This window comes from Peromyscus maniculatus, chromosome 16 (assembly GCF_049852395.1).
Source record: "Peromyscus maniculatus bairdii isolate BWxNUB_F1_BW_parent chromosome 16, HU_Pman_BW_mat_3.1, whole genome shotgun sequence".
Classification (NCBI taxonomy): domain Eukaryota; kingdom Metazoa; phylum Chordata; class Mammalia; order Rodentia; family Cricetidae; genus Peromyscus; species Peromyscus maniculatus.
The window spans coordinates 19963172-19989757 of NC_134867.1; the positions used below are offsets into that span (position 1 = coordinate 19963172).

Consider the following 26586-nt stretch of genomic DNA (forward strand, 5'->3'; position numbering starts at 1 on the left):
TAGTGCACTGCTTGCAGCCATGAGCAAGGAGTGGGGCCAGTTCTTCTGCTTTCCGGTCCTCAGAGTGGGTTCTCCCACATCAACACCTTCAGGGTCAGCCCAGGAGAGGTGTAGGGGCCAGCCTCCCAAGTGCTGCAGCTGGTGAGGGAGAGAGTCAGCTCCCCGATCCACCACAAGTAGCAGGGTCGAGGGGTGGGCAGCTGTCCCTCGCCCTCACCACCATAGAGCAGACTACAGGGATATGGCCAGCTATCCCACTCTCGGACCTTCAGGGCTATCTCACCAGTGCCTGCCAACAGGTACTGGTGAAATTATTAAGGCCACCCTACGTAGTTAAAAGGAAGATTTATTTAGTGGTAGCTTACAAATGAAGGGATAGGTAGGTCGCGGGGTCTGGGGAAAGTGTATCGCAGTCCAGCGGTGTTCTCTGGAGCTCTGCATGGTCAACCTCCACCATCTAGGGTCCAGGAACAAAGAGCGCTGGCCCATCCAGATCTCTGGTCTCTCCGCGACTCCCTTGGCCACGCCTTGTAGGCGTGACAGTTGCCGAAGCCTCAATGGGGGTTGGAACTTCCAGATCAAAGCTGGAATGGCTGCCCATTACAAACAGGGATAACTCTACTGTGCTGCCTAGGTGAGGAGCAGGGAGGGCCCTTTTTTCCTAAGTGTTGCAGCTGCTAACGGGGAGGGTCAGCTAGCTAGTCTGTTTCAAGAAGTAGGGGGCAAGAGGTAAGGAAGGGAACCGATTCCCCACCCACACCGCCCCATGACAGACAAGCAGTGGGGACAGCTCTCCCAGGGTCATCATTTCGGGGCTGTCTCACCCACAGGTCAGACAACAGGGTTGGCTCTATTGTGATGCCCAGGGGAGGGTCAGGGCCTGCTGCCCTAAGTGTTACAGCTGGTAACAGGGGGTCAGCTCTCTCGCCAGCTGGAGGTGGTAGGGGAAAAGGGAGAGGGCATCTTTCCCTTGTCCCCACTACCACACCACAGACAAGGAAGTTGGTACTGCCTGTACCCTTTTTACGCCCTCAGGGCTGGCTCAACGCTGCCCCCCCCCTCTACAGGGTCAACTCTACTGTTTTGACCAGGAGAGGCAGAGGGTCCATTCTCCTGAGTGCTGCAGCTGGAGGGGGTTCATCAGGTCCCCCACCTGCTGTGGGTGCCTAAGGACAAGAGAAAGAGGGCAGCTTTCCCTCACACACACTCACAGACAAGAGGGGCACAATCATTCTCCCACCCTCAGGGCCAGCTTGCCCATGCCCCTGCGAACAGGGTCAGCTCTCTTGTGCTGCCCAGGTGAGAGGTAGGACCCTCTCTCCTGAGTGTTTAAGCGGGCGAGGGGCGGGGCCAACTCTATACAGCCCTATCCTCTCTGCCCGCACCAAGGTCATGGACCAAGTGATGGCCCTTGGCAGCAGCCCAGACCCAGACATCTGACCCTGGGGGGCCAGTAGAGCATCTGCATTAGCCCACTCCTCATCACGCTTGCCTCTTCAAAGCTGCCCCTCCTGTGCCTCTCTCTCTCTCTCTCTCTCTCTCTCTCTCTCTCTCTCTCTCTCTCTCTCTTTCCTCCTCTCCCTCTGTGTCCCATGTCATCACTTATTCATCATGATGGTGCCTGATTGCCTGTCACCAGAGGTGCTGGGCAGGCTACTGGGTGAACTTCTTCCTGCCCCAAATCCAGAGACCTGGGGCAGGTAATATCATTTTTTTTTTTAATGCAAACTCTAAAAGCCAGAAGGTTGACGAAGGATCTATCTCAAGTTCTGAAAGACCCTAAAAGAGGCACATAGATAGCCCAGCAAAGGAGAAATAGATGAGATCTACATGAGCAAACTGTGTGTGTGTGTGGGGGGGGGTAATGGAGGACAAAGAATGGGGGATGAGAACATAAGGAAATAGTAGGGTCGAGCTGGAACATGGACAGAGTGGGAGAGCAAGGAAAGAGATACCATGATAAAAGAAGACATGCGAATAGGAAGAGGCAGGATACAGGGGAAGATCTCAGGAATGCACGACGATGACCGCACCTTGGACTACTAGCAATGGTCAAGAGGGTGCCTGGACAGGTCTACTCTGGTGACAAGTCTAGTGAATACCCTAACGGTCATCATAGAGCCTTCATCCAGTGACTGATGGAAGCAGATGTAGAGATTCAGGAATCCAATCAATGAGAGAGAAGAGGAACTCGGAGGACAGGGGACATCGAGATCATGATGGGAAAACAAGCAGAGATGACCAGCCACACTGGTGGAAACCAGTGAACTGTGGACTAATAGCTATGGAGCCCCCATAGGACTAGACTAGGCCTTCTGGATATGGAAGACAGTTGTTCAGCTTGAACTGTTTGGGGGACCCCCAGGCAGAGGGATCAGGATCTGTCCCTGGTGCATGGGTAGGTTTTTTTGGAGCCCAGTGCCTAGGGTATAACACCTTGCACAGCCTTGGTGCAGGGGGCAAGGGCTTGGACCTGCCTCAGCTGAGTGTGCCAGGCTCTGCTGACTCCCCATGGGAGACCTTGATTTGGAAAATGTGGCGATAGGAGGTAGGTTGAGGGGGAAGGCTGGAGGGTGGGAAGAGGGAAGAGGGAGATCTGTGGTTGATATGTAAAGTGAATAGAAAATATCTTAATTTAAAAAAAAATGAAAAAGAAAACGAAAATCCTAATAGAGGCTCTGAAATATATTAGAAAACTGATAAATGAAGAGATATTTGGGTTTAATCTAACTTAAATATTGCATAGCACATACATGTACTGAATCATTATATGGCACTATATTAATATAATTTATGTTTTACATATTTGTTAAAATATTTTAAACATGTAAAAGAAATATATATCAAGAAACTGGTATAATATTAATATGTGCAATTTTATGTTTTATGTATCTGATAAAATAAATTTCTGTAACATTCAAAGAATCAACAAAATGACAGGAATCAAAACAATTTTTAACAATAACTATGTATACCCATGGATTTAATCCCTCATCAAAAGACTAGCAAATAGGATCCCAGCTTTTCCTGCCTCTAAAACTAAGTATGGCTCTCCAGGCACAAAGCTCAAATTCTCACACCACTCTCCCCACCCCTACCATCTGAGGACAAGCCCTGCATACCTCTCTCAGAGTCCTGAGAATTGGCTGCAATGTTCTAACTTTACAATAGATCTGCTCCCAAAAACAAAAGCTTCCCCTCACCCTTGCTGAGCCAAGACTCCTGCTGATATCCCATTCAAACAACCACATTGAGTTGCTTCAAGACTGAATCCTGAGTCCCCTTGAGCTGGCCTACAACCTGAAAAGCTGGGGTGTCAGCAGAGATCCAAACTCCCACTCAAATAAGCAGAGACAAGAAATCCACACCAGAAAGCTACCAATGACCTCACTCCAAATGCTTGGAATCTGTTGCAAAAAACACAAACATGAATAAACAAGACGGCATGTCTCTTACAAAAGCTATTACTCTCATTCAAATGCTCCCCGAGAAAACAACTTAGATAGTGGACAAGACAGGATATCAAGACAGCAATAATAAATATAAACGTGAAACTCAAAGAGAATGTGAATAAATGTCAGGAAACTACAAAAACACAAGTATTGAATGAAATAATAAGAATAATTCAAGATATGAAAATAAAACTTCAAAAAGAGATAGGATCCCTGAAGAAAAGCCAAACTGAAATAAAACTCAAAATGAAATATTCAGAAAGTCAAATAAAAAGTTCAGAAGAAAACCTTACATATAAATTAGATCAAGTGGAAGAGAAAACATATCTTGCAGACAGGGTAAAATAATCTGATCACTCAGCCAAACACAATGTTAAATCTAAAACACACATATCTTGGCAGTAACCAAGAACTCTGTAATTGGACTTAAGACCCCCTCAACAAGAGAAAAGCATAAATGGTTTCATAAACAGAACCAAACCCAGGAGTCATAGACATGGGAGAAGAGGAAACCCAAGTCAAAGGCACAGAAAATGTTCTCAACAAAATCACAGAAGATACTTCACTAATTTAAGGACAGACATACTTATCAAGATATAAGAGCCATGCCATACAGAACACAAAATAAACAGGAGCAGAAAAGAAACTCTTAATGCCATGTAAAGTCAAAACACCAAATGCACAGAAAAAAAAAAAAGGTATTCAAAGCACCAAGACAAAAAGACCAAGTCAGGTATAGTGACAGGTCCTTCACATTAACAGCTGATTTTTCAGTGGAGACTTGGAAAACCACAAGGGCTTAAACTGCTGATTTACAAATTATGAAAGCCCACATGATTTACAAATTGATGACAGCCAAGATTACTATATCCAGCAAACTATCAATCATAATCAACAGAGAAAAGAAAAGTTTTCATGATGAAAACAGATTTAAGAAATCAATGACCCTGGGGAGGAGGCTCTCAGGTCAGTTCCACCTCAGAGGCCTCTGGGCCCTGCATCTAAAGTGTGTTCAGCAATAGGGACTGACATTTAACCTCCAGGAAGTAACAAAGGGCAGTTAAAATAGCTAGTGATGTTTTGGGATGTCTCTTGGATGACCGTGACCAACAATTCAAAAGAAGGTTTCCTCTTACCTCACACTGTGGTTTTTGTTAGATTATCTTTGGCTTTTAGAGGAAATATGAGAAAATTTCATTCATACATGCATATTTATATACAGACTTACACATAATTTCTCTTTTATTGGTAGATAATAGTATGATTCTTTGTAACTATTTCAGACATCCTAACATTTTTAAAACATCTCCTTCCCAACTTTTTACCAAAAGGCACCATGCAAGCTTCTAAAGGGAGAATAAAACAAGTGGCCCTACCCACCTTTGACACCTATGAACTACAACAAGGACCAGCATGGTGTGCTAACTCCAAGGGGGCAATACTGGCACATGTATCTTAGCAGTAACCAAGAACTCTATAATGGGACGTAAGACCCCCTCAACAAGAGGAAAGCATAAATGTTATGAGAAACCTAGCCAACTACTCAGGGCTAGTATAGTCATGAATCTTGGAGGAGAACCTACAACCACAACTTTAACTAAACCAACAGAATAATGACATTCTAAATATTTGTTTTATACACATGGGTAAAAGTAGGCCTCACCTCACACCTCAAGAAAACTCTTTACAACAAATAGAGATGATTACAGAAAACCAGAACCAATCAAAATGCAGAGCTGTGGACTTTAGTAACAATGGATACATCTACAAAATATTCTCACGCCCGAGGCCTGGGGAGCACTGTGGAGGGGAAGGTAGAAAGACTGTAAGATGCAGAGAATGATGGAATTTTATATGAGATTGTGTCTCTTAGTAATCCTGTACCAAATGGTCATCCCTGAAAACACATGAATCAGTAACAATATACAGGATGAGAAGGTTATATTTAGGAATATGTATGGATATACATATATGTATTTAACAACTAATGAAAAGAAAGGCAGTGACTTTGAAAGAGAAAAGGTAGGGATATCTGGGAGGGTTTAGAGGGAGTAAATAGAACTATGAAATAGTGCAGTTATAATCTCAAAATATAATAAAACATAAAAATAGATGACCACTAAGACAACTCTATAGAGGATACTAGAAGAGATACTTATGTTTAAAGAAAATGTTAAACACCAAGGAAGGCACAGGAACTAAATAATTCCAGAACAGTTAATCCAAAGCAGTCTAGGAAAACACCACAAATGTAACAAAATGACAAGAATTAAGAATTAATACAGAGACCCTGGATAATAGATTGGCTTAGAAAACAGGATCTACAACTACCTTCAATTAAAAGAATGGAAAAAGTTATTTCAAGCAGATGGAACTGAGAAACAAGCAGGCAAAGCTATTCTATTATCTGACAAAATAATCTTTAAACGAAAACTAATCAGAGTAGATAAGCAGAGGCACATCAAATTCATTAAATGAAAAAAATTCCACCAATTACAACCCTAGAGTATACATATCAATTACAGGCTTACCTTATTTTGTGAGAAATACTATGATATCTAAAACCACAGATGATGCAGTGATGCTAGCTGACTCCAGTAATCATTCTGACCAATAGACAGGTCATCCAGAGAAAAACTAAATAGAGAAAAACTCCGAAATTAATTCCATCATAAATCAAATGGACCTACAGATATCTAAGGACCCACCCACACACTACCATATACACATCCCATTCTTCTCTGCAGCTCATGGCACTCTTTTAAAAATAAACCATGTATTAAGACAAACAGTAAGTCTCAACAAACATAGAAAAACTGAAAAAAAAACCCAAAATATTCTGATTGAAGGCAATGGAATATATCTAGATATCAACAGCAATAGAAACTGCAGAAAATAAATAAGCTCATAAAGACAGCACACCACTGAATGACAATTGAGTCAAGAAGCAGATAAAGAAGGAAAAATAAAAAGTTTTAAAATTGGATGGAAATTAAACCACAACTTAGCAAAATGTCTGGTACACAAACAAGGTAGTCCTAAAACAAAAATTTATACCACTAAGTGTCTACCTTAAACAATTTCAGAGATCTCAAGTTAAAAACCTGATGATGTACCTGATGGCCTTGAGAAAACAAAAGCAAACCACATCAAAATGAAGAAGAAAAGGAGGGAAGGAGGGGAAGGATGAGGAAAAGGAGGCGAAATAACTGACATCAATGTAATAGAAACAAGAAGTAATACAAGGAATCAATGAAATAAAGATTTAAAAGTACAAAAATCCAATGAAATAAAGATTTGCTTCCTTGAAACGATGAGTAAAATAAATATGTATAAAAAGCTGTATTGTAAACTACTATTTTATAAACTAAAATTATATCTTAAAAATGTTTCAATGTAGGTACCTGTATGGGAGAATTCTGCTTCTTCCAGAAGTGATGAGTGTTGAAACAAAATCTCAGCACTAGATACAAGAAATCTCTCTACTAATTGTTAGCCAGGGAGGTTTTGGAGGCTCCCAAAACATTACAGGGTGTTGTAAATACTCTTGGTTGCCTACTAGAATAAGATGGAGCTTCAGTGAAAGTTTCCTGCCTGCTGGCTAGAATGCATTGTAGTGGTATTATGTGGACTTCTTGGGAGAAGTTTAATGAATGACCTTACACATGTGTTGATGACACATGGTACAATATTGATCTGCTAGGCAGGATATGCCAAGAAACAGTGATATGACTCTTTAGTTCGACCTTAGGGAACTCATCCCTTAGGGAATACATGCTAGTACTATAAATCCAGTCAAAATAAGCTGTTTTTGGAGGCCATAAGTCCTATGGTACTAGTATAGTATTGTTTTGATAAATAAACATGTTTGCTGCCAAACTGACTTCTAAATATTTATTTTTGTGCCTATAGACTAGTGCTGCCCTCAATTGTAGATTGACAGAGAATCTGCTTTTTCTTGGGATGACAATCAATGCAGACTCATGACTTGTTAAAGTCATCTGAATGAGTGACTATTTGTTGTTCAGCCCTATATGTATCATCTAAAACAACTCTCAAGACTCGAGACATTGCAAAATCCAGGACATTTCTATAATTGAAAGGGACAGAGAATGGGGAGGAATACTATGCAACGCCATCTTCTAGATATGGCATGGCCTTTACAGTCATGATCACACACCAGATAGGGATGTCTGCAAAATCCTGCACAAGATTGGTCTCATTCTGTTATGGGTGGGGAGAAACTCATGAGCCCCACAACTAGCTGAGAAGTTATTGGCAGTTAAGAGTTGCGAGGCTAAGGGGCCATTTCCTTCAGTGGTGTAGCCACCAGCAAGTTGCTTATTTTCTAGTAAATAACTGCATACTTGCAGTTGTGAGAGCAACCCCAACTAAACTCTGTGAGTTAAAAGGAAAAAAAAGTCATAAAAAGAAAGACTAGAACAGACTTATTGTAAATAAGAATGAGTTCTGAGAGAGTGAAGAGAGGATACGAAAGGGTAATGGGCAGCAAATGCAGCAACAATGTGTGTGTGTATATATATGAAATCATCAGAATATAAAGCAACTGGGACTGGAGAGATGGGTCAGTGGTTAGAAACTCACCCTCCTCTCTCAGAGGACCAAGTTCAGGTCCAGCGTCCATACTGGGTGACTAACAAATGTCTGAAACTCCAGAGAGAATCTGACAGCTTTGTCTAGTCTCTGTAGGCACGGATTTTCAGGTTCACATACTCCTTGTTGGCACATACAAATACCTATAATTAAAAATAAAACAAATTTTTAAAATATATACAAAAAGAAAGAAAACTGAAAAAATAAAACCAGTTAATAATTCAAGTACAACAAATGTTTAAATTTATTAAAAATTCAATAAAATTGCTAAAATTTTAAAAGGACATATAATCAATAATGCAGCCAAGGAGATAATGCAATTATAAAAATATTCAATATTAAGACAAGCATCAAAAGATATTATATGCCTTATAAAATTCTAAAACAATAAAAAAGAGAAAACATAAAAAATAAAGAGTAAAATAATAAGAAAAGGACCAATGGAAAAACATAAATAGAATGTCAAGAAGAAAAATTTTTCATCTAATCATAAAAATTACATTAGTAATAAATGATAAAATAGGAAAACAATTACGTTATGTCTATAAGAAACCCAATTTTATATAAAGACAAGTAGAGTAAATGCAGCAATATGGGAAAGTATGCTATATTAGGCAAGATTACCCAGTGGGAAAAAATCAACAGTTACAACTCTATCTACATATATATGGATATGTATCAATGAATAATGGAAGAGGGGGAGAGATGGGGAAATGCCTTGCTTTTCAGTAGAGGCAAAGAAGTCTCACACAGACCATCTCTGAGCTGACAAGCATAACAGACATTGAAGGAATGTTTGCTCCAGATTTCTGTAGGTGAGGAGTGAGGAATTAAGGTAGACAATGTAAATCCTGGAATCAAGAAAAATGAGTGAACTCACCTTTATTCTGTCTTTCTCTTCTATTCAGGCCCCCAGAGGACTGAGTGAGTAATCTCAGTAGGGCAATCTTCTTTATTCAATTAGTATCAATTAAAGTACTAAGTTAGTATCAGTTCAAATGGTAACTGTCTTTAGCAGTATCCTGAAGAACATAACAAGGAAATGTCTCTTGCCATCTGCTGCAATGTCCCACAGCCAGTTCAATTGATATGTAAAAATTAACCACTGTAGAAAAGCCAAAAAAGCAATACCTGAATGTGAAATGGGGTTGTGGCGTTGGTATATGAGAAGTAGCCCTGAGAACAAGATAAAGAAAAGAAGAGGAAGAGATGCTTCGTATGACCAAGAAGACATCAGGCTTAAATGTACCATTCCAAATAAGAGACTTTAAAATGCATCTGAGGTAAAGGAGGAACTACAGAGAAATACATTTGATAAATTCACAAATACGGTGACATATATATGACTTCACCATTTTTCAATAAACACATTTTCAGTAGTTGACAGAATGAATTGGCAAAATATCAGGAAGGATAATGAAAACTTAGATGACACTATGAATAATGGAACATAATTAATATTTATGAAAATCTCTGCCCAGGGCTGGGGAAATGGCAGAGCAAGGGAGGGCACTTGCTCGATAGGCATAATAAGCCGAGTTTGAATCTCCTGTCCCCATGTAAAAAGCCAGACCTGGTTGTGGGAACCTTCTCTTTAACCCTGTCGCTGAGAGAGAAGAAGAGTTGGACCTAAGACCTCTCTAGCCAGTCAGCCTAGCTGAAACTGCAAGCTTCAGTTCAGTGAGAGGCTCTGACTCATGGGAATAAGGTAGGGAGAGAGTAATAAATTTCCTGTCCTGGCCTATACATGTACACACATACACACACACACACACACACACACACACACACACACACACACACACACACGAACACACATCTCCACCCTATAACTGTGGAACATACAACCTTTTCAAACTTTATGGAATAACCACCAAGAAGAAAGAGAATTGATTTTTTGACTATATAATATAGAAATAATAATAGAGGCATACTATAAAAATTTCCATGAATTTGGTAAGTTGTGTAAAATTAATTATTTTAAAACTACAAATAAATAAACTACTCTCAAATGGGAAGAGATGATTCAGTTTGTTTTATAGCAATATAGAATTGAAGCCATGATTGAAAAACTTTAAGTAATGATTTCTTTTAAATATTAAAATACAGTCCTAAGTCCAGGTATCTTTCATGGACTTTGTACACCAAGTATCTAAAGTTGAATAATGTTAATTGTAAACAACACCTTATGGAACTACAAGAGAAAGAAATGTCCACCAGTGTATTGTAAAAGTTATCATTATACTAATATAAAATTCAGGAAAAAGTACAAGTAAGCAGCAGACTGTTGTCCCTCGTAAACACTGATGGGAACTCTCCAGCCAAGTTGGCAAAGCAAATTCAGCAGAATATAGAAGAGGGTGATATTGTATTACTATCAAAAAAAGCAAAATACCTGCAATGATAGGCTAGTCAGAAACCTAAAACTAGTCAATATGACTCACTATACTACCCCCAAAGAAGATAAACTACGTAATCATCTCACCAAATGCATGAAAATGAAGTTGTTATGACATTCAACATGTACTCATAGTAAAAGACCTCAGAAGACAGTATAAAAGAGCATAGCTCCTGTCTGACATCAGCTATCGAAAAAATGCCAATAGAGAGAATCATGCTTGGTGACAGCAGATATTCATCTCCTGAGTTGAGAAAAAGGTAGGGTGTCCTCTCTCACCATTTAGCACTATGGAGAAAGCACTATAGAGTAGCAGGAATCAAGGAGAGCAATTTAAAGGCATACTGTTTGGAAAGGAAGACATGACTGTTTACATAGAAAATGCCAAGAAACTGAAGGAAAATAACAATAAAACCACCTCCATGACTGACATCTGAGATCCATTCCTGTTGCAGGATGAAACCCCCTTGACAAAAGAAACTGTAAAGGAGAAAGGTGTGATTTGGCTTGAAATTCCAGCTATACCTCACCACTGATAGGACATGAAGCAGAAGCTTCACTTTCTCTACACCTCAACAATTCAGGGCCCAGCCTATGACAACTTCTGCCTGGGTCTTTCTTCACACATAATTTAAGATCATCTAGACAATTTCTCACATATATGCCCACAGGCCAAGCTGACCTTGACAATCTCCCACGGGGGATTTCTTCCCAAGTGACTCAAGACTGTTTCAAGTTGGCAGTTAAAACTAACCATCACAAATCATCAATCAATTTAGCAAGCTTCTTGAAATCAATACACAAAATCCTGTCTGTAGACTTTTATATACTGAAAATAAGCAGTTGAGCAAGGAGAACAAACACATTAAACATCATTCTACAATAATTTTTTAACAAATCAAATACTTGGGTGTATGCTTGGTGAAGAATGCTCAACACCTCTGTTCTAATCCTCATTCTGTTGCTTTGGTTAACACCATGACTGACAGCAGCAACCCAGGAAGGGAAGAGAATATTTCATCTTACAGGCTACAGTTTACCACCAAGGAAAGCCAGGGAAGGAGCTGAAGGCAGTAGTCTAGAGAGAGGGACTGGAGCAGAGGCCATGAGTTTCTACTTACAGGATTCCTTTCCATGGCTTGCTTAGCCAGCTATATTAATATACAGCCCAGGACTTCCTACCTCAGGACTGCACTGCCCATAGTGAGCTGGTCACCCCCATCAATTAGCAATTAAGAAAATGCCTTATATAATTTTCCATAGGCCGGTGTGATGAAGGCCATTTTCAGCTAAGGTTCTCTTTTTCTTGATGACCCTGGGTTTGTGTCAAGTTAACAGCTGACATTATAATAATCCCTATGCTGAAAAATGCACTTATGAAGGGTATAAAAGATCTAAATCAACTGAGAAATGTTCTCATTCAGGAGGCACAATATTCAATTTGTTAATACAGCAATCTCATGCTGATTCTGCAGGGACAGGAAAGCAAGGAATTACAAGAGATAAAATAGCTTTGAAAACGTAGAACACAGTGAAGAACTCATCTTCCTTATATTAGTCATCTTGGACTGCCATAACAGACTGCCAGCGTCTGGGAGAGTTAAGCAACAGAAATGTATCATGTTACTCTTCTGGACACTCAGTATGTGAGGTCACAGTGTCAGCACATGCAGTTTCACCAGAGGAATCTCTTGAGTGGTAGATAGCCTTAACAGTGTCATAACTGCAGCCTTTCCTCTGTGTTTACACTTCCTAATTCAGATATAACATTTCCCAGAAGAAAAACTACAGGAAAATCTTTGCCTGATTGATTTAGACAAGAAATAAAACATGTTTCCTAAATAAATGGTAAAAAACTGAAATTCTGAGCATTATCAAAAATAGTAACTTCTACTTCAAAATGAAACTTTCAATTAAAGAAAAAGAATATGCCACAGATTGGAATAACATATTCAAAAAACATATAATTGTCATAGCTTGTATAGGAGCTAACTTTGGTAAGAAAACAATCAAAATTTAAATCGGCAAAGAAACAATTAGACTAACTAGAGATCATAACTCAACATCATATAAGCACACAGAATAATGCTCAAAAGCGGTCGCCACTGGCAATCTGCATGCAGAAACAAAAATAAACTCCATTGCATACCTGCTGTTTTGACAGAAGTACAGCCAAGGACAGAAACTACCATGAGCAACCAAACTCCTCCCCCACCCACTGCACTGACAGTTGAAAAGCAGTATGGTAACGCTTATTTTGGAAAAAGTTTGACAGTTTCTTTTTTGAATTAAATATATACTTAGTATGCAATCCAGCGTTTCCACGCTTAGAAATTTATACAGGAGAAACACAAACTTAAACAAACAAATAAACAAAAACATATGCTCATACAAAAACCTTCATGCAAATGTTCACTGCTGCTTCATTCTTAATCACCAAACACTTGGAAAAAATGCACAAGAAAACATGTAGCAACATAAATATTTGTCAAAAATTTTATGCTCAGTGAAATACATCAACCTGAAAAACTGAACATTATATTATTCCTGAATACAAAATTTTGGGCAAAGTGAATTAGTAGCTGTCTTGGACTACAAATATATTTACATATATATGTACATACACATATATATGTATATATATATATATATATATATATATATATATATATATATATATATATGAGAGAGAGAGAGAGGAAGTGAGTACAATGGAATTTGTGAGGTTGAAATGATGGACTTGTTTTTATCTTGAGTACTGTAGCTCCATGTCTACCAAAACACTAACACAACTCAGTGTGTTTACCAAAACTCACAGTAATATGCACCAAAAGGTTAAATTTATGTATTTATTTTTTTCTAGTAAGCATAAGCTTATGACCATGATGGCTAACCTGATAATTAAGACAGCCACTAAGTCATTAGGGAGGATGTAGTATAGATTGTGCACGGCTTACTGGATAATGGAGTACTCATATCCTAAATGGACTGAAAAGATACCACTGTAGAGGGTGTGAAACTCAACACTTAACAGTTCTTTATTCTGACTTTTCATTTAATGTTTGTCTGAACCACAGCAGGCTATGTATAACTGCAACCAGAAAAGGAGTAATCATAGGCAAGATTGTGCCACTTTTCAGCCTATAAGGAAACCAATTATGTCTTCCCTTAGTATGTCTGTAACAAAATGCCACAAGCTGGGTGGCTTAAACAATAGAAATCTATTCTGTACAATTCTAGAGGCTGAAGGCAGGTTTGGCTTTTTCAGATCCCTCTTCTCTTGCTCCACAAATAACAAAGGACCTTGTTACTGTGTCCACAGTTGCTTTGTCTTTTACATCGAGCATGTCATTGTTCTGATCTGTCTTCTTTAAAGGACATTAATCACATTCAATCATGTCCCAACCATTTGTCTGTTTTATTTCAACTACCTGTTTAAAGAATGTATCCCCAAATACAGGTTCAGATTCAGACGCTGTAGGTCAGAGCCTTAGCATGTAAGCTTGAGATTGAGAAACAACATGATTCAGTCATAGCATTGTGATTACATTCATGTTACCCCATATCCATATTAAATATCTATCACTGTTTTCGTACCAAATATATGGTTCCCTATGAGGAAATGATAGGTTTTCAAATCATGTGAATCACAAAACTAATTCTGCTTTACATTTTTCTTGGGTATTAAGAAATCTACGCCCAATTTAAACATCTGTATGTTAATTAATCCTGCGATGAGTTCTCAAACTTAAACCTTCTCTTAGATTTTGATCATTTTCCATGTTTTTTTCCAAGAATATTGAGTCTTTTTATCCTTTTGAGTATATGCTTTGTTGAAAATAACATCCTTAATGGCCAAAACAAAGGAGTAAGCAATTGGAACATTTATAAACAGATAAGAGGAAACCTACTTAGGTGACCACAGATGATTTCATCAAATAGTTCTGACATACGGCAAGACCCTTGTTCTATCAGCAACAGCTTGACTAATGAATTCAAATTTCAGTGGTCAAGATGTCTCTCTAGCTCAACAGATAGCATTATGATTTAGTCACAAATTCTTCTGAAAATTAAAAAAAAAGTGTTGAAATTCAATTCTTTATCAAAAGACAGACTTGTATTTATGGTGAATCAAAGCACAGACTCTGAAGTCAGGTTTCTGAATTTGGATGCAGCTGTAACTTATATTAGAATTCTCTGGGAAAAAGTTCAATGAAAACTTGTGCATATGATTTTTATTTATTTTTCAAACAAGAAGGTTGTGTATACATAAATCCTAGGGTGACTATGATCAAATAAATAAAAAGAAAAGGAACAGAAGCCCTAAGGATAGGTCTCCTTTGATAAGGTACTTGCAGCAAAATCATAAAGACCTGGGTTCAGTCCCTAATGCCCAAGAAGAAATGTTAGGTGAGCCTGTAACCCCAGAGCTGGGCAGGTAGAGACAAATCTAGACAAACCGGCCCTGTTCAGTGAACAACCTTATCTTAAAAAATAAGGTAGAGAGCCACCGAGGCAGATATCTTAGTTGATTGAACTTTAACCTCCAAACAGTCTCACACATACACACACACACACACACACACACACACACACACACACACACGCATGCACCTTTTCAGAACAGTTCCAAACAATTAGGAACTCTAGAAACCATCGTTCATTTGTTGTGAACTAGTATTACTCCAGAAGAAGACACTGAAAACTGAGTTTCAGGGTCTCCATGTCCCCAAACTCCCCCGCTCCTTGTCATCTATGGCATTTTCAGGCCCACAAACTCAGCTCACAGCCTCTGCACTACACAGTGAAAGTGAACAAAAATGAGCAAGTTAAGTTTAACGTATTAATACACAGTGTTTCTGTATTTAATTTAGCATTTGTTGTGCATCCACAAAGTATGTTACAGGAGTGTGTAAAACAAAATAATCATACTATTTCACTAATCATTAGAAGAGGTCTACATGGACAAGCGTTCCAAAAGCACAGTAAAATGCGGTTAGATCATGCTTTCACTAGGAACTACAGTGAGTAATGGGGCTTTCCTTCATTATTTCTCTCACGAGCTTTTACTGAGAATTTCCTTTGTGCACAGCAGTCAGCACACGTTGGAGAAAAGGACAGAGATGAAGCGCTTCCTCTTTCTAAGCAAAGACTCAGTGTGGATTGTGGCCAGATCAATGAAACCACAAAAATCAGTATTGACTGTGAAGACAAGCGAAAGGATGGCCGCTCTTTGTGCTGACTGCCATCCCACATCTGTGCTTCACCTCAGACCTCAGATTCCAATGTCAGCCTACAGCAGCATTGGTTCGTCCTTCTTTGTATTACATTATTCACCCAGACAATGAATCTAAAAGGTACCATTTCTGTGTGTTTTCTACCATGTCACTCTCCAAACTAAACAGCAATACAGGAAATATTAAACTGGATTCAGCCTTGTCTTGGTAAATATTTGTAATCACCTTTTGCTATTCTCATTAAATCTTCATATGACCAACCCAGATCCATAATGTTAACAATGATAGAATGATTATGATATGAACTGGACTCATTTGATATGAACAATAAAGAGAAAAATATCCTTTACATGGAAGCTGGGTTTTGTTATTAAAGAAAAAACTCACATTCCTCTACTTTGATTTGAAAGTACTCAAGCTTTGAAATAATTTTGCATTAGCTCTGGTGCAGCAGTGATGTTTTTTGCTTTGATTCAGCTTGGCAATAGCTCTTTAAGCTTCCTTTGTAAATTAAAGAGAATGAGAAATCTCTAAGACAAGGATTCTTAAAGATCTTGGCATTCTAATATTATTACCACAAATGTCTTCACTGAATTTAATTTATTGATGTTTCTGACCTATTTTTTTTCTCCTAAGAATCAAGTATACAGCTTACCTGTTTTCTGCATCTCATATTCTGATCAAAGAAAGAAGTCTTTAAATTTAATCATATAAAACATTTTATTTGAATTTTAGCCTCTGAGGGAAATTTTCTGTGTGCAAAACTTTAACAGTTTTTGCTTCAATCGGACTTCCATAAATACATTGCATTCATAGAAATTTGAAAGTTTAAAAAATACATTTGTATTTCATTTGCAATGAGATTAAGTAGTTTCTCTAAGGACTAATGTCAAAATGGTTTTAGTAAACAAAACAATATTTTATAATTCTGTTCATACCTTTGGGAAGAAATTGATAAAGCATGAATCTGTTGGGCAAAAACAAACTTTAGACTCACATTTTTGCTGGAATGATTCTAGAAGAAACTCAACTCAAATAAATATTCATCGTTGTTTTGGTGTGGCCTTATTAGTTAATTGTTTATTGTGTATTTAAGTAAATACACTGACAAACTGAAACTACATATTCAGAAAAAATAATATCCATGCTAAGATAATTGTTATCAGAAAAAGAAAGTAAACTTAGAAGTTAGGGAAGTATTTCAAAGCTAACCACAGAAATGGACTTAAAGACAAAAATCATATGATCATCTCAAAAGATACAGATCAAGCTTTAGATAAGATCCAACATGTCTTTGTGATGAAAGTTCTAGTGAACATAGCACTAGACAATGGCAATATACCTCAACATAATAAAGTTTACGGTGCTGGGGAGATGGCTCAGTGATTAAGAGCACTGACTGTTCTTCCAGAGGACCCAGGTTCAATTACCAGCAACCATATGGCAGCTCACAACTGTCTGTAACTCTAGTCCTAGGGTACTAAAACACCAATGTACACAAAATAAATAAGTTATTTAAAATAAAATAAAAAAAAACAGAGAAAAGCAAATTAAAAAAAATAAATAAATAAAGTTTACATATAAGAAATCCACAGCCAACATCATCCTGAATGGAGAAAACCTTGGAGCAATTATAATAAAATAAGTAATAAGACGGGGCTGTTCACTGTCCTTCACTCTTTTCAATGATGGTCTAAAAGCATTAACTTGAGTAGCAAGGCAAGAGAAAGAAATTAAAGAGGTACAAATAGGAATGAATAAGTCCAACTATCTCTTTTTACAGATGTCTGATTATCTGTAAGGAATCACAAATTCTACCAGAAAACTTTTAGAAATAATAAACAAATTCAGTAGCATAGCAGGATACAGAATCAACTTGCACAAATCGATAGCTTTTCTACATACCAACAAAAAAACCATACTGAGAAAGACATCATGGGTATACTCCCATTGGTAATAGCCTCAAAGAAAACAAAAATATCTAGAAGTAAACCTACCCAAGAAAGTGAAGGACATTTACAATGAATTACATTTGGAAAAGGGTGTAATATTTTCAAAATATATAACCTTTAATAAAGAAGAAAACTTAAAAACCTCTTAAGAAATATGTAGCAAAAGACTGCTAAATGGAAGGATCATGGAAATTCCATGATCATGGGTTGGTAGAATTAGTATTGTGAAATGACAGTTTTACTAAATGCCATTTATAGTAATGGCATTAGTATTATTATAGTATATTAGTATATTATACTAAATGCAATCCTAATTGTGAAAGAAATTAAGACATTGAATGTGAAACATCATGTCACAATATTTCACACTAAGTGGAGATGTAAAACCAAGACTCTAAGTATATCTATAATTACAAAGATTAAAAACTTACAAAATTAGAGAGTGGAAACAACCTAGGTAAATATCAACAGATTGGTAGATATACCAGATGGACTAACTGCATGCAAAGAAACATTCAAAGAAAAAAAGTATGACATGTGAGCCACATGGATGAGCCTTGAAAACTTATGACAAATGAAATAATTACCATATAAAAGGGGAAATGCTGTGGTTTTATTTACATAAGATATCTAGATGTGCCAAATGTACAGAGACAGAGAGTAAATCTGAGACTCTCAGTGACCGAGGGAGAGAAGTGATAAATAACAGATAAATGAGTATTTTCTTAGGGTTATTAAAATATTTTTATAGAATTGATGTTTGTAAAACATTAAGACTATAATTAATTCCAACACACACTATATTAAAATGGTTGAAATGGCAAATACTGTATTATTTTAGTCTAATAAAAATTGATATGGCACAGGTAATTAGTAATAGGGACTGTCCTTCGTAAACATAAGTTTACGTAAACATAAGTTTACGTAAACACCAGTTAGCACGCCCTTATCTTTAAAGGATAGAGACCACAGGACTGTATTATACATTCTTTCATAGTGTGAACTCTTTGTCCATGCCATCCATAGGATGGAGCCCAAAGGTAAAAAATGGATGCCATTACATATAAGGGTCTTGTTGAACAAGTTTGGACATAGTCATTCTGTGCAGGTCAGGACAACCATCACTTTCAAGAGGACAAGACAACCTGGAAACTAATGGGAAATGTCAAATCTCTCCATTCATCAAAATTAAAACATTAAAGTGTCAGGAGGGCGAGAGAGAATTGGAATCTCAGATTTATGGATTAGAAATGCCCCAACTAGACAGGGACTCAAATTAAAACTAGCTTTTACAGATAACAGAACTGAAGACAGAGAGAATAAAATGAAAAGGATATATGAAAAAAAAATCATTAAATGAAAATTATTTAACCAAAGCCAAGGGGATTATAAAACATTTTTGTTTTATGTGTCATGGATTCACAGAGTGCTGTCTTACATTTTTCCTTTGCCTAATATAGTATGATGTCAGATTGAGTGAGGTTATCAGAAATATTTATTAGCCATTTGGTGTTGGTATCATCCCAATTATGTTCTAAAAAGATGAAAGTACAAATATCCACTATAATGAAGGACAAAAGTGCACATTTTCCCTTTCAAGCACCTTGCATGCTCAAACCATATTTGACATTTTGAAAAAGAACCTCTACAAAATCCCCTACAAGTTTCTTTTTCCCTGTAAGGTACAGATGTGCCTTTTATTAAGCAAAACCACTTGGTGAAACCCTGCACTGTAAGGAGAAACATACTGCGATACTCATAATTACACCTGGATCCTGTGTCAGCACAGAGCTGCTGTCTGTTTCCTCAAAGCACAATTAACAAACAAGTCAAAAATCCCTAACGGGATGCACCAGAGCTACTCATGAAAGCGTGACAATATGTCAGACCAAATAAACAAATCCAATTAGAAGAATGAAAAGGACCATTAAGTGCTGTTGATGGAACTCAGAAACAAACCCGAATCCAGCAACATGTAAACTGCATGCCCTTCTCCCAAGGATTTGTCTCCCACAACTAGACTCAAAAACTGAACTCTAACTTAAATAGTCAAACTGTACAGCCAATATTATCCACACTATATTAGAAAATAAGTAATTTATCATAAATGATATATTAAGTGTTATATCTCATTTTTATGTATAAATATTTGTCTTCGTTAGGGTTTCTATTTTTGTAAAGAGACACCATGGTCATGGCAACTCTCATAAAGGAAAACATTTAACTGGGTAGCTTTCAATTTCAGAGGTTTAATCCATTATCATTATGGAGCAACATGGTGGCATGTAGGTAAATGTGGTGCTGGAGGAATTGAGAGTGGAGAAGAAGCTACATCTTGATCCACAGGTGAGAGGAAGGGAACTGAATGTCACACTGAGTGAAGCTTGAGCAAAGGAGACCTCAAAGCCCTCCAGTGACACACTTCCTCCTGCAAAGAAACAGCTACTTTAACAAAGCTGCATCTCCTAATAATGCCACTCCCCATGAGCTTATAGGGGCCAATTACACACAAACTACCACAGCATTATATTCAGGTGCTAAAGTTTCTTTAAATAACATTTTTACTAATTCTTCCAGAATTTCATATATACATGCAAAGTATTTTATCAAATTCATCTGCACTCCTCACCGTAAATCCTTCCTAATCTGCTCTCCCCCAACCCATCAAATTTGCACTCTTTATTTTTAACCCATTGGGTCCAGTTTGCTGCACGTGAGTATGGGGCTACCCACTGGATCATGATCAACCTGCCAGAAACCACAACCATAAAGAAAAATGACTCCCTGTTCCCTATCAATCATCAACTGACAATAGCTGGCCTAGGGGTGGAGGCTTCTAAGTTTCTCTCCCTCCATGCTGTAACGTTGACTGGTTCGATCATGTACAGGTCTTATGCAGACAATTGCAGCTGCCTGTCATGAGCACAGCAGTCCTGACATGTCCAGAAAATACTGTTTCACCCTGTCTTTGATGACCACAGGCTTTTACAGTATTTTCACTGTTCCATGAGCCTTGAAGGGAAGAGGTGTGATAGGGATAGCTTATTTATGGTTGAGCCTCACAGAGATAATAATGCTCTGTACTTTATCCATTTGTGTTTTTTTTCATTATTGCCATATACTGCACAAAGAGGGTTCTGTGATAACGACTGAGAAATGCACTAATTTAACTGGATAGAGGCAAGTATGTAGAATGCAGTTCCATACAATGTCCATCTAATAAAATAATAGTCACAGGTTCAGCCTTATGCCTATCAGCTTTCTAACCAGGGGTTCTTGGTGAGATTTACAGCACCAGCAGTGCAGTAAGCCTTAAATCCAACCAGAAAGAAGCTGTCTGTTAACTCCGTAATGATCATGTATCTGTGGTCCATGTGCTTGTCTCTGTAAGGGAGGGACACTAAGAATGTTTGAAAACGTCTCTGTAAATCCGAATCATTTTATAAGCGCTCTCTCTCTCTCTCTCTCTCTCTCTCTCTCTCTCTCTCTCTCTCTCTCTCTCTCTCTGTGTGTGTGTGTGTGTGTGTGTGTGTGTGTGTGTATGCCTGTTTAATTGGAGTTATTCTAAAAAGGAATGGTCCCACTAGAAGCCATAGTTAACAAATAGAATGCCCAATACCAGGTATGGGATATATTTCCTTTGAGAATTGATGTCAGTTGATGTTCACAAAACATTACAGGCCATTATCATTGATTATTTGCCTCCCCCCTCCCCCCCCAAAAAAGACTTCATGGTAAGACTGTATTGTTCAAGACACCATACAATTTGGTCAAAGGAAAAGGAGCAGTCAGGTCTGTACTGACCAGGAAATGTCCTCCCTGTTAGCTACCTCTCACAGTGTCAGAAGTGCTATGCAGATGACCTGGAAAGAAAGGTCATCAGTAGGCTTGCACATAGTTGGGAACCCTGTGAGCCACATCTGCCAAAGTTAAAAGATGAAAATAAATTTATATCTTAAATGTCAATAAAACATATAACTTAAGAAACTTTGGCACATTTTATAAAAATTTATGGCTACTGTTTATGAATGTTATGCTTTTAAAAAGTACACCTCTCTCTACAAAAGAAGGAGAGAAAGGAAGGAAAGAAGGAAGGAAGGAAGGAAGGAAGGAAGGAAGGAAGGAAGGAAAGAGAGGGGGAGGGAGGGGGAGGGAGGGGGAGGGAGGGAGGGAGGGAGAGAGAGAGAGAAAGAAAAAAGAAAGAAAGAAAGAAAGAAAAAAGGAAAGAAAGAAAGAAAGAAAGAAAGAAAGAAAGAAAGAAAGAAAGAAAGAAAGAAAAGAATAATAAGGAGCTCTGCCTAAAAGTAATGAAATGAGCAAAATAATTTCAAAACCCCTTATTAACTTATACTATATAGCTAACTCAAGAGTGTATTTTCCTTGGTCATTATTAATTATATGTCCCATCTTTCTCATGGGGATTCATTACGGTATCTTGTTCACATATTTCACAAAATAAGTTGATTTAGAGAAAAATCATACTATAAAATAATCTTCTTTACTTATTTAATATATACCACATCATAATTCTGTCCCAAACATCAAAAGTAATACTTAATTGCAGTGCATTCATTATTATGAATATAAAACTCCCCACAAGCAATCCAATAAATATTTAAAACTTCATTATTTATCAGCAAAATTCATATTTGTTTTTCATGTAAAATATTTAATCTGCAGTTTATAAACAAAGCAAAATATTCAGAATGCCAAATATTGTTTACTTCTATGGTTCTGATTAATAATAAATTTGCACCATTTTCCTGAAATCTTTAAATTACTATTTCCTTTAACAAGCTTCTCTTGGATATTTGGTGTATGCCAGGCACTGGAATTAGGGGTCTAGGACTCAAAGATGATGCTATAGGCAAATCTGCATCACAGAAAGTTCTTGGAACTTTATGGAGGTATTATAATTGTTGCTGTTGTTGTTGTTATTTACTCAGGTATAACCTTCACTTTTGTCTGGTGAATCTGGTCAGGACTTTAGTCTAATATTCTTCAGTCATCTAGTCTCCCATCTACCATATTGCTAAATATTATGCTCTATCTATTGCTGGTGAATAACCTTCCTGGCAATGGCCAAACGCACATGTCTATATTAAGAACATAGATGGATCTAAACCTGACACTGCTCCACCTTCCTTAGGTAACCATAGTGCTGCAACACATTAAATCTCATGGCTGGCTTCCACATCTATTGTTTGTCTGTTTCCTCTGGCAACTAAAGCTTAGGCTTCAGCACAGGCAGCCCGATCAACCTGAGCAAAGCTATGCAATGAATTCTCCTAGACCATGTCCTCTTTGTGTTTGCAATACCCTCTGTCAGTCATCCAACTCTTCTCATGGCATCTCAGACAAAGGAAAGAAATATTCCTCATCTAGTAAGCTTCTCAATGGAAGTTCTTTTCATTAACTAACTTTGGTCATTGGCTATCTCATACATGTATATAATGCATTCCAGTCAGTCTTGCCACCACCCTCCTTCACAAATATGTCAATCCTACCTCTTCCCTAAGGAAATTCTAGTTTAGATGTGAATAAAAAGTTATAAAAATCTACTTAAGGTTTTTTTTTCTTTGAAAGGCTTTGATGCAGTCTAAATAATAATGGATGCTACTAAAACAGTTTTCTTTAAACTTTACAGACTCAGTATTTTATAGGTGTAGTAAAAACTCTAGAAGTTTAAAATATTCTCCCAAGGTTACACATTGCTAGTAATCCCCAAGGCACTAGGTATCTCCCAGCCTTAAGACTTAACATTGAATGACCAAATGTCATCCTGGTTAAAAGATCAAGCCAGTATATTCAAATATTTCTGAGTCCTCTTGCTGGCTGGCAAAAAGACTTTAATTTTTAATATAGATAAATTACAAAGAATATTTTCAGTGTATCTGTATTAAGTGATTATATATTTTTTCATGGATTTCTTATCTTATTCTGTATGTGAGATAATAGCATAAAACTGGAATTGTTAGATAAAAAATAGAAAAAAAATAATACTATAAGAAAGGTAATTATACATATGCACATACATAAATGAATGCTTTGTACAAAGTCTTGAATCCCAAGATGTTAAAATAATGAATATTTCTCAACCAAGCTAATATTACTTAATTTGCTATAAAATGTAATTGTTTACATGAGATGTCTTTCAATGGCTTCCAATTATAGAGTCCAGTGAAAGTGATTTAATAACAGATCTTCAAGAAACAATAGAACCAAGTGGATTTTCCCCTAAAATATAAGATCAGTATTCTGAACATGTACAACTGACTGAAGTAGCTGACATCCATATGAAAGAGGCTTTGCCAAAAATGGGCAGCTCATGCTGTGACAGTGACAGTGATGAGCACTGTGCAATGTCAATTCCACAGGAGAGGCCGTGGCTGAGTGAAAAGGACCCTTCTCAACATGAGTTTCATGACACTCTGGTATCACTCAGAAACCTGCCTAGAAAGTGATTGAAAAATATGCTAAACAAGACACTTGTGTTTAGATAACATGATAAAAAGGGACCTAATCGCCTGTCTTCATATTCAGATAAAAGAGCATTTCACATATTTTATCCCCAAATGTCAACCATGCTTTCTGTAGATTCAGGCCATGGTAACAGGTTGATGAGAAGCATTTGTCATCATGCTGAAAAAATATAACTTTAAGTACCTCTATTCTGGTGTGAAAAGGGGAAGTTGTTGGAAACTGAATAGTCATGCTCTGAACCAAACAATGAGGGAAATCGTGTAATCATTCCAGTAGATGACAGAAGATAAATGAGATGTCTCAGCACTGTTGCTGACTGTCTTAGTTACTTCTCTATACCTGTAATAAAACACCAAGACCAAATAAACTTACACAAGAACATGTTTAATTTGGCTTATGATTCCAAAGGGTTAGAGTCCATGATGACAGAGCAAAAGAATGGCTGAGAGCTCACATCTTGATCCATAACCACAAGGCAGAGATTAAGGACCTGGAATGACAGGAATCGATTGAAACCTAAGAGTCCATGCCAGTAACACCTTTTCTAACAAGACCACACATCCTAATCTTTCCCAAAATATTCCACCAACTGGAAACCAAGTACCCAGATATATGAAGCTATGGGGGCCATACTCAATCAAACCACAGCACTGACTATCATTATCTATTGTGGTTATTCTAATATTCCAAACTAATTTGGTTAACAATTAGTAAAACCATTTTATTAACCAATACTATCTCACATGGTAATCATTTGCCATCATGGTCCTAATATACCTCAGTTTTATTTAGTTTCAGTTTGCAAGGCAAAATGCATGCTTCTGCCCTGGCTTGATTTCATTGCTGTGATAAAACATTCTGATTAAAAGCAACTTGGAGAGGTAAGGGTTTATTTGGCTTACACATCCTCATCATAGTCCATTGTTGAGGGAAACCAAGGCAGGAACTCAGGCAGGACAGGAGCCTTGAGGCAGGAACTGGAGCAGAGATCACTAAGGAATTCTGAGTACTGGTTGCTAACCATGGTTTATTCAACCTGCTTTTTATACAAGCCAAGAACACCTGCCTAGTGGAGTGGGTCCTCCCCCATCAATCATTCAGCAATAAGCTGTCCACAGATTCATCTCCTGGCCAGTTTGATAGAGGAGTCAGTCAAGAGTTCCTCTGCTGTCCATTGGGGTTCTGGCCCAACTAGTTGGGCCTTTGATTCAGGCTGTTGTTTTCTTAGCTAAACAACTAGGCTCCACCATGTGTGGATGGCAGCCATGCTGGAAAGCCCTAATAAACGGCAGCCTAATTCACCCAGGAGGCCCTCAAGATCACTCTGTTTTAGCCAATCACTGTATACTTCACCCACCACCTCTCAGATCTTCTGAGTTATTCTTCTCTTTCCCTCCTTGGGTCCTCACATGTCTAGGTATTTCATTTACCATTCCTAGAAAACCCCCAAATTTACCTTGGCCTCCAGCACTGCCCTAAATCCTGCAACCCTCCTCCCTGTCCCTTCCTCCTCTGGTACCCCCTCTCACTCTTGCCCAGAGGCCTTATGCTCGCCCTGGCCTGGTCTGCTAAACCAACCCCTCATGGAACCCCAACTCACCCTCTTTGTTGATGGCAGCTCTCTTATAGACAGATCAGGAAACCACGAGGCAGCTTATGCAATGGCAGCTTCCGCTAAAACAGTTGAAGCAACCCACCTGCCAATGGGGACCTCTTCACAAAAGGCCAAATTAATCGCCCTGACTAGAGCACTCCAAATAGCTAAAGGTCAGTGGGCTAACAGCTATACCAACTCTAAATATGCCTTTTTAATAGCCCATACCCATTCTGACCTTTGGAAGGAAAGGGACTTCCTCACTACCAAGGGCACTCTCATACTTAATGGACCCCTTATAGCCAAGCTCTTTTAGGCCCTCCAGCCCCCTGCAGAAGTAGCCATAATCCATTGCCAAGGACATCAGTCCTCCAAGGACCCAGTGACCTTAGGCAATACCAAGGCTGACTCAGTAGCCCAGGGACTGGCCTCCAGGTCCACTGGATCTACCAGACATATTTTCTCCTCCTTTCAGCCCTGCTATCAACCAAAGGAGAGGGACAAACTCCTAAAAAGGGGGCCAGACAGACAAAAGATGGATGTTTCTACTTAACCAACTCATCCTCACCCAGGACCAGATACTTTCCATCATTTCAGACATCCACCAAACCTTATATACAAGTCCTAAAGTGCTGTCCCATTTCTTAGAGCCCCTCTTTGATCCTACTCGTCTCTGAGCTCATATTTTACAGGGTCACTCCTCCTGAGAAGTGGCAGGGACTTAAGGAGAAAGGAGGAGGTTCCATCCACTCCCATGACAGAAATTGGCTAGGGAATTGTGGGACTTGAGTGAGAGGTCAAGACAGCCTAGGTAGCTTCCATGTCCATCAGAAAGATGGGGTCATCAGAAAGATGA

At 38.2% G+C, this 26586-nt stretch overlaps 1 long non-coding RNA gene across 1 annotated transcript in view; it reads left to right on the top strand.

Moving 5' to 3' along the window:
• Nucleotides 1–457: 457 nt before the first annotated feature.
• LOC143268953 (uncharacterized) overlaps nt 458–26586 on the top strand; it is a 29305-nt gene continuing 3176 nt past the window's right edge. Inside the window, exon 1 of the long non-coding RNA XR_013045203.1 lies at nt 458–634. This is a non-coding gene — a long non-coding RNA (uncharacterized LOC143268953). The remainder of the gene's footprint in view (nt 635–26586) is intronic.